This window comes from Durio zibethinus, unplaced genomic scaffold, assembly GCF_047325235.1.
Source record: "Durio zibethinus cultivar Kanyao isolate XHJ-2024 unplaced genomic scaffold, ASM4732523v1 HiC_scaffold_2, whole genome shotgun sequence".
Lineage (NCBI taxonomy): Eukaryota > Viridiplantae > Streptophyta > Magnoliopsida > Malvales > Malvaceae > Durio > Durio zibethinus.
The window spans coordinates 3,053,219-3,059,999 of NW_028323043.1; positions in this window are offsets into that span (position 1 = coordinate 3,053,219).

Here is a 6,781-nt window from a genome sequence, read left to right on the forward strand (position 1 = left end):
AAAATTTCAATCTAGTAAACTTGTAAATGAATCATTATAGTTAAACACCAGATGAATCAACGATTTACCAGAAATTTTCTAATCAATTTCCTTCGGGATCAACTCATAAGAAAGGACCAAGATACTTTGATTTCTTACGTTTTCGAAAACATGATGTAGATTCCAACATATTGGACATGCTAATTCAAATTGGTGAATCTTATAATTTAATATTATTAATATTACTTATTCAACAAAGTTGATTGATTGATACGCGTTGATTTTCTGTTACGATAAATTGAGGAAACAATAGCTGATCCAATAGCTGCTTCAGCGGCTGCAATAGCTATAACAAAAATTGATAAAATATTTCCTTTTAATTGCCGACTATCAAAAAAATCAGAAAATGTTACAAAATTTATATTAACCGCATTCAGTATAAGTTCAAGACACATAAGGGCCCGAACCATATTTCGACTCGTGATCAATCCATAAATACCGATAGAAAATAAATAGGCACTCAAAACAAGTATATGTTCGAGCATCATTGACCAACTCCTTATCAATTTCGATTCATTTTAATATGAACAATAATTCAACGGATTTGATTGACTAGAATAGAATATAACAAAAAGAATATATTGGAAATATCTCGAATAAACGAATTTCTATTTTATATTTTATACACGAACAAGAATTCAAGGAAAATAGATGCGATAAGACAGAAAAAAGTTTAATTTGGATTGCTTGCTATTCCTAGTTAGAAAGATTTATTACTGACGAGCCACAGCAATTGCACCTATCAAAGCAACTAAAAGAATTAGTGAAATGAATTCAAATGGAAGAAAAAAATCTGTTGCTAAATGAATTCCAATTTGTTGACTATTACTTATCAAATCTTGTTCTATAATTTGGTTTGATCTTGTAGTCCAAATAATCCCGTACCATGATGTATCTAATATAGTAGTAATTAGCGAAACAAGAATACTTGTACAAATCAACGAAGTAAGGCCATTCCCAATGGTCCACAGATTAAAATTTTTATAATATTCTGAACCATTCATGAACATCACAGCAAATAGGATTAAAACATTTATGGCTCCCACATAAATAAGAAGCTGGGCAGCAGCTACAAAATGAGAATTTGAGAGAATATAGAATAAGGATATACAAACAAGAACCAATCCCAATGAAAAGGCAGAAAAAATTGGATTGGTAAGTAATACCACTCCCAGGCCCCCTAATATAAGACCCGATCCCAGAAAAACTAAAAGAAAATCGTGTATTGGTCCAGGCAAATCCATTATATGTAAAATAAGAGATAAATAAATCGAAATGCTTTTCATGATCTTATTGACCCGACCAGGAATTTTTTTTTTATGATACGTTCCTAATTGAATAAAATCCTAATCTATTAGGTGTGAATTGATCTAAGTACAATTATTGTTTCGTTTTTAATTCTTTTTTTTTGTTCGGTTCGAAAGGGTATTTTGTTTTTTGAAACTATATATTTCGAAATAATTACGAATATATTAATAGATTTTCAAGAAAAATGAATTCGAAATTCTTATCAACCAGTTAATTTGTAATTGAATTTTTATTTATTGACCAAACAAAGAGTAAAGGCCTCATTCTTTTAAGTCAAACCAAATATTCTTTTAACTTAAACCAAAACGGAACCTTAAAAGAATTGGAAATTTCTCTTTAATAGAATAGGAGGTTTACTTACTCAGTTTTTCTTTGAGGCGAATTCAAAATTGTTCGAATTGTATAATCGTCAATTACTGACATTGGTAAACGGCCCAAAGCAATTTGATTATAATTCAATTCGTGACGGTCGTAAGTAGAAAGTTCATATTCTTCAGTCATTGATAAACAATTTGTTGGACAATACTCAACGCAGTTACCACAAAATATACAAATTCCGAAATCAATACTGTAATTAAGCAATCGTTTTTTTCTAATATCCGTTTCAAATTTCCAATCAACAACAGGCAGATCTATAGGGCATACACGAACACATACTTCACAAGCAATGCATTTATCAAATTCAAAATGGATTCGCCCACGGAAACGCTCTGATGCGATTAATTTTTCATAAGGGTATTGAATAGTTACAGGTAAACGATTTGCGTGGGATAAGGTAATCATGAAACCTTGACCAATGTACCTTGCTGCTCGGACTGTTTGGTGGCCATAATTCATGAACCCAGTTACCATAGGGAACATATCGTGAATATCTATGAATAATTTTATGTTTGTTTCTTTCTCTTGTTTGAACCAAGTCATGAATCTCGTATTCTTTTTTTCTTTACAGTGAAAGAAGTTGGAAAGAAGTTGTTAATAATAGATTACCGAGAGAAATGGGTAAAAGAAATTTCCATCCAAGATTTAATAATTGGTCCATTCTTAACCTAGGTAAAGTCCATCTTGTTGCGATAGAAATAAACAAAAACAAATAAGTTTTAGCTAATGTAATAAAGATACCAATTGTCGTTCCAAAGATTCCATTCATTTTATTTATTTCAAATAGCTCAGGGACGAATACGTACGGAATGGAAATATTCCAACCCCCCAAGTAAAGAACTGTTACAAATAAGGAAGAAAGTAATAGATTTAGATAGGAAGCAACATAAAATAAACCAAATTTGATACCCGAATATTCGGTTTGATACCCTGCTACTAATTCTTCCTCGGCTTCTGGTAAATCAAAAGGTAATCTCTCACATTCTGCTAGAGAAGAAATTAGAAAAACGATAAACCCTATTGGCTGACGCCACAAATTCCATCCCCAAACCCCATATTTTGATTGCGCCTCAACTATATCAACTGTACTTGAGCTGTTAGATAATTATAGTCGATGATAACATCACTGTTCCCATCGCTAGTCCAAAACCGTACATGAGGTTTTCAACTCATACGGCTCCTCGTGGGTCACAAATAAATTTAAGGACCGAATCAGTATTATTTCTCTTCGTATGGTTGTAGAATAGATAGAGAAAAAATGGATTGGAAGGTCCAAAATTATACCAATGGAATTCTGTCTGCTATATTATGAAGAATAAAAAAAGTGCTTCTGAATTGATCTCGCCCGTTACTAATTTCAATTTTTATTTGTTGAGTAATAACTTAAGCCTTCAATAAAATACTTCTTGTAGAAATATCAATAGATATTTCAACCCATTGTTTTCGATTACGAAAAAAATTAAATATTACATTAGCTCATAAATCATGACACAGATTATATCTCTCTATATATATGAAAGAAAGAATAAAAAAAAAAAAAATATTTATTTTTTATTCTTTCTTTTTCGTTCCTATTCTTCTTTCTGATCTGAGAAAATTACGAATGGGGGCTTAAACTAAAAAATAGTAAAGGATTATTTCGTTCCTGATAGTCATTACTTTAATCGGTGGATAGGAGCATACTCTGGACCGGAATCGTGGGTAGTACTGCCTACTCATTTCTACTAATTTAAAGCCCCAATTAGTATTCTTTTTATGTTATCCAGAAATATCCTTTTTATATAATTTACATAATCTCCATTACTAATCCTTTGTGTATTTTGGTGTTCCTAACCATCCACTCATTTTTTTGTTCAATCCCCCGTTTGGTTTGGCAATACATGTATGGGAATCTATACAAAGGATAGCCAAAACTCTATACGGTTGATCTTTTGAGCCCGCTTCAAGCTAGATTGACTAATCAACCCGTCTTGGGGTAAAGACTTCTTCCACTTATGTTTTCTTCCACTTAACTCTTGTACATAGGAAATGAGATTAAATTTTTTTTTGTTTAATTTACTGCGAATTTATAAGCTGCTTTCTTTCACTCATATATAACTATCTAATTTAGTTTATCAACCTGAAGGATAATAAAATAACGAAGATATCTATTCAATCCATTCAGCTTATTTTATAGAACGAAAGGAATAGGGAAAAGAAAAGTTTATATTTCAACGAATCGCACGTAGAGATATTGATAAAACACATAGAGTTAATGGTATTTCATAACTAATCGATTGAGCAGCAGCTCGCAGACCACCTAAAAAGGAATATTTATTATTTGATCCGTATCCTGACATAAGAAGTCCAACAGGAGCAATACTTGAAATGGCAATCCATAAAAAAATACCGATATTGAGATCGGCTAAAATAAGGCGAGAGCTAAAAGGAATTACTGAAAAACTTAGTAAAATGGATATGACTGCTATAGACGGTCCAATACGGAATAAACGAGTATTTCCTCTAGATGGAAGAATATTCTCTTTGAAAAGCAGTTTTGTTCCATCTGCTAGAGCTTGAAGAATTCCCAAAGGGCCGGCGTATTCAGGCCCAATACGTTGTTGTATTCCTGCAGATATTTCTCTTTCTAACCATACAATTACTAGTACACCTATTGTGATTCCCAATACAAGAGTCAAAATAGGGACAAACATCCATATGATCCCATAGACCTCTTTTAAGGATTCCAATCTGTAAAAGGAATTGATATCTTCTACTTCTGTTGTATAAATTATCATTTCAACGATCAACTTCTCCCATAATGATATCTATGCTACCTAGTATCGTCATAATATCAGCCAATTTCATTCTTTTAACTAACTGAGGAAGAATTTGCAAATTGATAAAACCCGGCGGGCGAATTTTCCATCTCCAAGGAAAACCACTTTGATCTCCTATCAGAAAAATTCCTAATTCTCCCTTTGGGGCTTCCATTCTCGCATAAAGTTCTTGTCTCGGTAATTCAAATGTAGGAGAAGGTTTTTTACTAATGAATCGATATTCAAAATCATTCCATTCTGGATCCCTTTCTCGATCAAAACATCGGATTTCTAAATTCTCATAGGGACCCCCCGGAATTCCTTCCAGGGCCTGTTGAATTATTTTTATGGATTCCGTCATTTCACTGATTCGGACTAAATAACGAGCTAATGAATCTCCTTCTTTTTGCCACTGGATTTCCCAATCAAATTCGTCGTAACACTCATAATGATCAACTTTACGAAGATCCCATTTGATTCCAGAGGCTCGTAGCATTGGGCCGGATAGACCCCAATTTATTGCTTCTTCTCCACCAATAACCCCTACCCCTTCAACTCGTTCTAAAAAAATAGGATTTCGCGTAATAAGTTTTTGATATTCAACAATTCCTGTTAAAAAATAATCACAGAAATCCAAACATTTATCTATCCAGCCATAGGGTAGATCGGCCGCTACTCCTCCGATACGAAAATAATTATGCATCATTCTCATACCGGTGGCAGCTTCGAATAGATCATATACTAATTCTCTTTCTCTGAAAATATAGAAAAAGGGGGTCTGTGCACCAATATCGGCCATAAAAGGTCCAAGCCATAATAGATGAGAAGCTATACGACTCAACTCCAACATAATTACTCTGATATAGCTGGCTCTTTTAGGGACTTGAATATTGCCCAATTGTTCTGGTCCATTTACGGTTATTGCTTCCGTGAACATAGTGGCTAAATAATCCCAACGTGTTACATAAGGCAAATATTGTATAATTGTTCGGTTTTCCGCAATTTTTTCCATTCCTCTGTGTAAATAACCTAATATTGGTTCACAGTCAACAACATCTTCACCATCTAGAGTAACGATGAGACGAAGAACACCGTGCATTGATGGGTGGTGAGGTCCCATATTGACTATCATAAGGTCTTTTTCTGTAGCTGATAGATTCATAAGTTTTTCCTCGATTCATTCTTACATGAATTGTTGAAAACGAAAAGAAGTACATCAAAATGAAAAATATAATAAATCGACTAATTCAATCAAATTAACGATTTTTTGATTCCCGAATATCCAACTCACTAATTAATTCTTTATAACGTATGTTATTTTTCTTTGATAAATAAGACAGAAGCCGTTGACGTTTTCCTAGAATTTTACGTAGACCTCTCTGAGATAAATAGTCTTTTTTGTGCAATTCCAAATGTGAAGTAAGTCTTCGTATCTTATTGGTGAAACTGACTATTTGAAATTCAACGGACCCCTTGTTTTCTTCTTTTTTTTCTTGAAAAATAACTGAGATGAATGAATTTTTTACCATAAAACAAAAATTTCTCTCCCCCTTTTTTTGAATGTGAATTTTACTGATCAGTAATAATAATAATACCATTCATTTTAATATGCACAATGATTTTAAGTTCGTTATGAACTTTATAATTTTTTCAAATAAAATTAATCAATCCGGTTTTCAATCATAATATATGGAAAAATGTACCATTGACGAATTTTCAAACGCGGATACATATGTATCCTTACCATACTGAAACGACTGCCATTATTACTATTAAACCAATAGCGATTCATACAAGCTAAATCTTCTAATCGATAATTGGGCCAAAGAAAGAACTTTAATTTAATTAGTTTCTTTTTATCACTATCAAGATGTTTGTTTTTATTCAAAACTTGACCACAGTTTTTTACATTATTTAAAAATACTGGATTTCTATGCATACCATTTTTATCCCTTGAATTGAAAGAAATTCGAATTCGCAATTCTCTCCGGTGGTTAGGGGATAAAATATTTTCAGGAATAAACAAATCATAATGATTTTTGTCTTTATTTTCAGTCATTTTTTGATGTCTTGCAATGGATTCATCAAAATTATTTTTTTCAATATAGTTTTTTTTTTTGCGTCTTTTTTTTTTTTTGCGTCTTTGATTAATTTCATGTTTATTTTTATGAACCAATGAAATACTTATAGTTTGATATAGAATAAATTGTCCATCAATTTCTACATACCGGCGAATTGGTTCGATAATCAATACTCCT